This window comes from Pinus tabuliformis, chromosome 7 (genome assembly GCF_031772625.1).
Source record: "Pinus tabuliformis cultivar Carrire ecotype Pingquan chromosome 7, CPIR1, whole genome shotgun sequence".
In the NCBI taxonomy this organism is placed as follows: Eukaryota; Viridiplantae; Streptophyta; class Pinopsida; order Pinales; family Pinaceae; genus Pinus; species Pinus tabuliformis.
Window position 1 is genome coordinate 933903592 of NC_142293.1, and position 9856 is coordinate 933913447.

Sequence of the window (9856 nt, forward strand, 5' to 3'; positions counted from 1 at the left end):
ATAAATAAGGTGGTTAACCCATATCATGTAAGGGACCACAAGTAGTTAGTAATAATGTAATGGGCCCATGGTATTAGTTTGATGGTATGATGGAACCATGGTAATGACCCATGGTATTGTATGTATGAGGCCTATATAGAGGCTAGAGACTCCATGTCAAGGAATAGAGTGAAGGATTATTGTATGAACAGGCATATGGCTTGTGGAGTGTTCTCCTTCCTTAAGGAGTGAATGTATGGTGTTGCCCTACCTTAAGGGTTTGATCAATAAAGTGAATCATTTATATATTTGGATCTTATTATTTTTGGGTTATTTCTATTCTCATATATCTTTTGGATCAGATCTATAACATCTTACACTACCAAACCAAGAATCTCAACAAAAACTACTTTGCACAACGGAAAATACCAAGCAGTAAATCACATATGCACAAGTATACACAAATTTTAACAAAATATTGTATAATAATGTGCAACCCAATCTTTGTTATATTAAACCAAATATGAATAATACAACAGTCTATGGTATACAAGATACAATGTTAATCACACTGCAACTTCTATGTCGTATCTTGTTCTGTCGGTCCTTTGCTTCCGTACTGCTCTCTAGCTGCCCCTTAGTCCTTCAAAGGACAACACATAGAGACTCCAGGAGGGCTGCCACATAACACTGCTACAAGTCACTTATGCTGCATGTAGATGGGTTGATTTAAACTACTCTTCTAGGCTGACCAATACCTGAGCTCCAATCTGCCAATCTAGCAGTCACTTTATTCCATCAATGTGATACACATTAGGCTCAAACTTCACCCAACCTTCAACTCTTATTTGTCACTTCAAGATAGCTTATATGGGGCTACTTTGGGTAGCCTACACACTTCCCTCCACCAGAATAATGGCACCCAATCTAGTCACTGCAATATCTACTCCTATGAAGGCTCTCGATCACCAACTCAAGCCTCCAAATTGGCTCCCACAGGCTGCTAGTCAAATTGATCCAAATGAGGTCAAAGCAATGACCCAACACAAGTCACTAATGGAGAAGAATACATACTTTTGCATTGTTGTTCATGGGCAGTGTTTTGGTCACTGGTTAGGGCTCCCACTGTAACCTGCATCAGCCCAACAATCATGCCCAAACACACAACTTAAATTATGCGGCCTCCTGCCCTCTACAAGTTATGTGACCTCGTTGTTTGAGGAGGAACCTGCAGCTCCATGTATAGGGTTGTTTGACCCTCAAAATAACACCTACAGGCTTGCGACCTAATCACCATAGAAAGGTCCCTTACTCTGTCTGTTTCAGGAGGATTCTCCTGTGTTTTCTTGCCCATAACAGTCCCTTATTATTGCGGCCCTCCAACAAAGTACCTCAACCATCCTTCCAACACTCGATCACCTGAATTCGGCCTACAAACAACCCTTCAATCCCTCATTGTCCTATCCTCCTTGTTGCGACCCTCAACAAAAGTATTCCCTCTCCTTTACGAGCTTCCTTTTGATCTTGTACACGGACCGTGTGTTGCACAAATGGATGGCCTAAATGACCTCCACTCACCTCTTATTTATACACATAAAGAGGGCTTCTTCCAATGTCCTTTATGGGTTTTCCAGCTGTCAAGGAGGCTTACTAAACTTAAGCTGACCCTAACTCATATGGTTCCAAGCCAACAATTAACTTCAAAAATTCATATCTTCATTTCCAGAGCTTTGATTTGAGTGATCTTCGAAGTGTTGGAATCGCCACACCAAGCTTTATCACCTAAAATTTTCTCATGCTCAAATTCATCAAGGTTTTGACCCAAATCCCAATGGGTGCAAAACCCGAACCTTAAGTTCCGAGCCCACAAGTGACTCTTGTGGTGCTCCACCCTTGAAACCCTAAACCCTAGGGATTTTAGTACCTCCCAAGCTACTCAAAAATCAACAAAGACTACCCAAAATAGGAGTTGCTTGGGCCCGTAAAGGTGAGTAGTTGATGGGAGAAAAAATATGCCCCATACTCAAAGGAATGTGAGCACAAGGAAGACTTGTTCGGTAAAATATACAGGTTAGACTTATTACCTATAGCTCCAGAGGAAATAAAGAGTAACCACAGAGATAAATATCAATTTAAAAATTTTCTGTTGAAATTGTGGTTTGATTTGATTTAAATATTTTTATGATTAATCTCAGGATGACTAGATACTTGTGATAAAGGTGAAGTGCTCAACCATCTAACACAAATATATGGTGCCAATGACAAGCAATATCGGAGTGGTACCGACATGGTTATATTAGAGTGGTGCAGTAGAAACGTAGTGGAGCTAAATACCTTAAGGACTAGGCCATGTGGTGACACTAGAACTCAGTGATATGGATTGATCACCATGATATATGTAGTGACAAATGTGTTGTGTTATTAGAGTAAGCCAGAGGGATATATTGGTTATGAGACTACATCAAGACTTTCTTGTGTGAGGAATCCTTGCTAAGGAATGGATCACTCGAGGAATTAGGGAGGCTAAGAAGGGGAAACCTGAACATGGGAGTTTCGTGACTACAAGGAAGAGGAAACTTGAGTAAATTGGTTTTCAAGGAATCACGTGCATACTCATTGGGATAAAATATTCATTAGGTGTGTCCTAGGAAATAATGAGCCGAGTTTGTTCCCTATGGAAGCCTTTAGGAGCAATGAACAACTAGGTAGAAATGTGTTGGAATGTTAGGCAATTTAGAGGCAACTAGACTGTGAAATATGAATGACATTGCTCAAAGTGGCAACTTAGGACATGAAAGATGTCATTGATGTAAGGGTTGCTTGTGTTCTCTATTTATAGAACACTAGGGGAGGTGTTTCTTTAAGGGGGTGGAGTTTTTAACATCCCTCGCATTACACCTATTGTTGTAATGTTAAAATTGTGATTGTGTAAAGCTAGCATGGAGGCGATGGCTAGCTGAGACATTATGTGTAAACATCAAATAAATTAAATGTGAATTTTAATTGGTTGGCATGATTGGAGGGACATACATATACAAATTTATGGGAGGGAAAGCTTGTGGTGGGATGTTGCATGGTTGCTGAGTGCTTATTGCATATTTTTTTGTTTCCCTATGGCGTGTCGTGAGCAGATCCACACAAACCACCATTAATTGTTATAGTTACCCGCCTGACCTCAGATTGGCTTGTGCTGATGAGCATTGAAGTCATGGAGTGGGTAGCTTGAGTGGAGGATGACACCATATTGTCCCCTCTCCTCGTGAAACTCGAAGATAGAGAAATATGTTGCGAACCAAAAGGTAGTGGTGGTGAGGGAAGATAAGAGAGGATCAAACTTCATCCTTCAATCTTCTGGCAGTTGTGGAGAAAAAAAGGGATTGGTGCAGAAGTTGTTACGCTGAGAGCAACAAGAGTGCCATAATATGAGGAACAAGGGAGTTTCGGGTGAAGACGCTAGAGAGGAACTCCCTTTGAAGCTACTAGCATGGGAAGGAGCAAGATGGGCGCAAATTGAATATGTGCTTTATGGATTTGGAAAGTGTTTTGTGTTGAGGCCACTATATGGTGTATCTAAGGCCAATTGATTAATGAGGAGCTTGGTGAAAAACTAGATCACTATGGAGCTTGCCTTAGGGCTGTGAAACAACTTGGTGCTTGTTTCCTAGTTGTAAACAACTGGTACAGGGAAATCTGAGTCACTATGGTGCTTGCCTTGGGATTGTGAAACCACCGAGGCATTGGATTGTGGATCCCTATAGTACTTGCCATGAGAAGTGGCTGTTAAACCACCAAAAGCAGTAATTCCACCTCTTGGAACTCAGAGAGAGTTCATTTGATATTGGGTGGTGAAGCCTCGTGATTTAACTGAAGAGCAAGTGAGTCACTATGGTGCTTGCCTTGGGGTTGTGAAACCACCTGGACAATGGACTCCTCTTGGTTGTGTGAATTAAGCCTTGGGTGTGAATGTCCTTGGATACACATCCCCTCGTACTTTGGATTCGTCTCGAGGGTGGTCGACTACAAAAAAGTATTGCAGTGTGGTTGGTCTACGGTTGGGTGGAGAATTGAAGTCTCTCCTTCAATTGCCAACCATATTTAAACGCATAGATAAGTGTAAATTTCTTGTGTATATTGTCTTATGCACCTTGTTGATTCTTGTCATATGTGAATGATGTTATACTTATGTGTTTATAAATGTAAATGATGCCTGAGCAATGAGGCTCACTGTTGTGTTCATGATTGGAATAATATTGTGTGTATTCATGAATCTAATGCATGTCCGGATGACATTGTCAGGTATTATGTTCATGATGGAAGTGAGAAACGATGTGTTTACATTCACCTGGTTGATTATTAATGTTCGTGAATAAATATATAATTCAATTTATCCCTTGTACTCGTTATTGTGCCAAAACTACGGGTTTGGAGTCTCGAGCCCTTGAGCTATAAGTGTCAAGATGTGGGCGTGGGATGGTCTATTTCTTAAACCCAACTATTGAACTCTTTATTATATATGCATATGCTGTTGGGTTTTTAGGTGACAAACCTTAAATTTACATGGATGTGAGCTAGGTCGACACCAAAACGACTAATTTTGAATCAAGAGTGACGAAATTTGACCCAATGGGTCACCACCCATCGCTAGTGAGTGTTATTACGTGATAGACATGAGACGAGTGTGATAATGGTGTTGATTGATCCAATCACGATTCTCGCCATAGAACCTTGTCATTGGCCATCACCCGCCACTTGTGACATAGTGTGTTATGAATGTGATATAAGCGTGATAGTGGATAGGAATCGGTTTGGCCGTTGTTCCAACACAAAACCCTACCATTACTTGTTGCACATTCCCTAGTCTTGGAACTTGTTCACAAAGGTGCAAAGGGGGTTGATGGAGGGTCACATCGATCTAGCCTGACGTGGGCTTATGGATCCCATTTGGAACTGACTTCGAATGAAATCACGTATAACGGGGCAAGTCTCGCAAAGACATAGGAGGGAGAACTCGTGGGCCCCACACCAAGGATGATGTGACAATGGCCACATCAAGCCTACGTAGGAACCTATGATAAGAGGGACCCTTCTATTAGCTTGGTAATGCCGTGTGGGCCACACGCGGATGCAAAGGGGAAACCTTATGCTGATGTGGCCTATTGTGATTGTTCGAACTTGTTAGGAGAAGCCAACGTGCAAGAGAATTTGTGTGTAGATTATGTAAGTGTAATAAGTAATTGTATTATTGTATAAAATTTGAATGGTGAGTTATACAATTTTATTAATGTTAATTAACTAACTAATTTTATATTAACATTATATATATATATATTATATGAATTATTTATTCATAACATTGTCGCCCCCTTTAGAGATGCTTTGTCCTCAAAGCTGGAAGGGGTTCTTCTAGTTGAACATGTTGCTATGGAGTGACATCTTTGCATTAATTGGTGAAGTCTTCATGAGTATTTGTACCTTCCTTGAAGCTGGGAGTGTTAACACCATATCATTTATAATGTCTTCCTTGCCAGTTAAACTCCATGAATTGTTCTTTGAGGTTTGTAGTATAACTTCCTAGTTGTATTAACCATTATGCACCTAGAATTACATCCATTTCTTTGTGTGGTAGGGAAAATAGATCTGTTTGTAGCTCTAGTTCTTGTATCTAGATTGAAACCTTATGGAATTCTCCTATCTCTTTGAACTTTTGCCCAGTAGCGACAGACAAGGTTAGGTCATTGATTGGGCATATACAAAGATCAAGTTGTTTAGCAAGATCAATGTTTATACAATTGTGAGTACTGCCAGAATCTACAAGTATATTGACATTTCTGCCTCTTATGAGTCCTTTAAGCTTTAGGGTTTTAGGGCGTAATCTCCTCATCATGTTTGTTGGTGGTGTAGTAAGCTTAATGCTCCTTCTTGGAGATTGGTTTCTCTTCTTTTGAAGATGTGGTGGAATGTATTTTGCAATTGCTTGTTGTTCTTGATCTTTTGGAGAGTTGTTATTTTCATCATGGTTTTTCTAGTCACATGAAATTGTAGCTAATGATGGTTCCTCAGAATCTGAATCTTCACTGTGTGTGACAATGATTTCTTCATCACGTTCTTGTACTTCAACTTGCTTCCCATCTACTATTTTATAGTAGCGTAAGGATGCGTCTTCACATTTATGTCTTGGCATCCAATTTTCTCCACATTTGCCACCAATATATATATATATATATATATATATATATATATATATATATATATATATATATATATATAGATATATATATATATATATATATATATAGATTATATATCTCATATATATATATATAGTATATATATATATATATATATATATGATATATATATATATATATATATATATATATATATATATATATATATATATATTTATTCGGCTCATTACCTGAATTGTCTGATTCTTTCTCAACTTGATAAGTATATAACTTCTTGTTAAGGCATCTGTGTCCTGAAGTTCGTTTGTCCCCACAATACCTACATTTGTTTGTTTCATTTTTTCCTGAGTATTGTTGTTGGTCTTCATTTTCCTTGAATGATGACATTCTGAACTTATGTTTTTGCTCAATAATCTTTGCAACATGTCTAGCTTCTTTGATAGTTTTAGGTTTGTATAATTTTAATTTTGCACGAATATACTCCTTAAGTCCACATTTGTACACTTTTAGGAGTTCTTCATCCACAAATCCTCTTTGTCTTATAGCAAATACTTCCCATTCATGGGTGTATTCACTTACTGAGCCTTTTTGCTTGAGATAAGCAATTTTTTGTAGATATCATCTTCTTCTTCATCACAAAATATTTTTAGTAAGTTGTCCACAAGTTTTTTCCAAATAAATGAATGAGCTTCACATTTGTTGGACCACCATAGGAACCAATCATATGCTTTAGCTTCCAAGTTGTTGTACGCGGTCATGATCTTCTCCACTCACGTATTGGCGAGTTTGACTAAAAAATGGCCTCCAATTTATTAACCCACACAAGAGCGCCTCTATTATCTTTACTATCGTGCTTAGGTAATTCTCTTTTAATTCGTTGGTAGCCTTTTTCTGGAAATTTTGTATAGTATTGACTTCCTTGGAAGTGTATTTGCGGTATTTCATGCACTTGCGAAATTTCATGAAGAAATTCTTCGCCTTCTTGAGTCTTGGGACTTTGTGTTGGTTCTTGAGTAATTAAGGGATTAAAAATTGGGTTAAATCCTCCCATTAACTGGGCTTGTATGCCTAGCAACATTTTCTGAATGTTATTTACCTTTTTAATATCATTTTTCATTCCTTCTTGAGTCGCTAGTAGCCTATTTTAACCCTCTCATAATTCTTCCCGCTTCTTCTCAACATTATCAAGGCATCATCGTATTTTATCAAGTTCTTCTTGATATTTGTTTGCATCATCATTATTAGTACCCGTTTTTTTTTCCTTTTTTCCTTGGTGGAATCATTTTTTTAAAATTAAAATTAAAATAATAAACAATAAAATTTAATAATTTATTTGTTTTGTTTAATTAACTATATAATTAATTTAAATATTAATTAATTATATAATTAAAAGATCATATAATTAATTAATTTAATAATTATATAATTGATTAATATATATAATTCAATTGAATCTATATGTGATGTTAGACCACTATAACTAAACTTTATTAATTATTAGTTGAAACGTGAAACATTACGAATGGACGGCGCAGAAGACATAGTGGTTCAAAGTTAGTGAAAAGGAGAACGTTGAGTCACGCAGGCAGGATAATTTGTTGGATGAAACAATGATTGTAATGAGTGGAGAGGCAACGACGACTGTGTGTTGGTGGGCGTGAGGGTCAGACAAATTCCAACGGAGAAGGGTGACAAGATTCAGGCATAGTGGCAACAGTTCGGTTGGGACAATCCTCACGGGTATTCGATGCAACAAACAATTTTGGAGCACAACGTGACAAGTGGTCAGGCAGGAGGACACAACAGACGGGGATGGATTTTGACATAGGTAACAACAATAGAAGTTGGAAGTGGATAGGGCGCTGACAATCGAGAATGGCATCAACAAGTAGCTGATGGTTGGGAATGGATGCGGTCGGAGAGGAGCGACAAGGTAACAAGGGTAAGGACGTGTTGTCGGGAAGAGGGGGGAATGAAAGGGGAGTGAAAACAACGGGAGATAGCAGAGACGATAACAGGGAAAACCAAGGTGTAGGGATGGATGGATGGCGATGTCAAGATGCAACGTAACAATGATTGAGTCAGTTGGGAAGGTTGTTGGATAATGATGTATGCAACGAATCTGTCAAAGGACCAAAATTGCTCTGATACCACTGTTAGGAGAAACCAACGTGCAAGAGAATTTGTGTGTAGATTCTGTAAGTGTAATAAGTAACTGTATTATTGTATAAACTCTAAATGGTGAGTTACATCCCCTCAGATAGTGTGCCAAAATAGGCATTAACTAGTCACGAGGGTTGATTGGTCATGTCTTTTGACCTTTCATTTACATAATTAGTTTTTATTAATGTTAATTAACTAATTAATCAATTAATTATTATATTATTTTTTATGAATTATTTATTCATAACAGAACTTCAAACATGCATAACTTTCAATTCGAGAGTTAGATTGAGATGAAATTTATATCGTTAGAAAGCTTTTGACGAGCTAGACTCGATAGCAAGGTTAGATTTGAATATCATAATATTTGAAAAAGGAGAATTTTTGAAACCATGTCTTCATGATAGACTATGGAGATCGAGTTAAGTCATAGGTAACACTTCTCACAACCTGCGAAAGTACAAGGGGTTGGGAGGGAGTGTTACATCAAATCCCCTCACCTTTGGCTCAAACGAGGGCGACATAAAGATGGCTAGTCCTAGCTAGACCATTGGAGATTAAAGGAGTAGATCATCTTGCTGAATCCAAATAATAGTAAAAATAGTATTACTTCCAAATTTAAGGAGAAATTTTAGATAAACAAAGACATAGAGGTAAAAAGGAAAGTGTGATATTATAAGGAGGTGATCAATCCCAATCTTGAAAACCAAAATGATCTCTTTGTCTTGACTAGTGTTAAGAAGTAAATGAACATTGCCAAGATTAGAACTAGTTCTCACAAGCCTCTTAGTGAAACTGGGTGTTGGTCAATTCCTAAAATGCCATGGGATGAAAGAGTTTGTCCCCTGTGCGATCCTAAGAAGGTTGAAAATGAAAATCATGTTTTCTTAGATTGACCTTTTTATATTCACTTTCGATCTAATTTTCAAAATATTTATCACACTACCAACCTTCTTGGCATTTTAACTCAACAAAATTATGGTGATATGGGAAAACTTCTCTTACTTTTCTTTGGGCATAGAAATAAAATGTTAAAGAATTCCGATTAATTTCTTACATTTTTAAGGTCTGGTAAACCATATATATCGTAGTGGACCTACTCCGTCTTCATCATCATAGTGAAATTAAGTATACTTATTTAATTTTAAACCAACCTAGATTCATCTTAACTTTAGATCTACCAAGTGCCGAGATGGATCAAATATCTTTTCACTCTAAAAGAGGTTTGCATCTCAAGAAATTTAATCCCTCTCGACACTTGGTAAATCCGAAATTAAAATGGATCTAGATTGTTTTAATTATTAATTATAAATACAATTATTAAAAATTAATATTATGTTTTTCATTTTTTAATTTTATTTTGACCAAATCAAAATGTTAAACAAAACATTACATCTTCTTCTTCTTCTTCTTTTTTAAACAAGGTCGGGTAGTTGATATATTACCAAAAGCTTTGATGGAGCAAGATCCAATTACAGACAACTGTAACATGATAAACATCTAAGCCATGAGATAGGGACATAGTC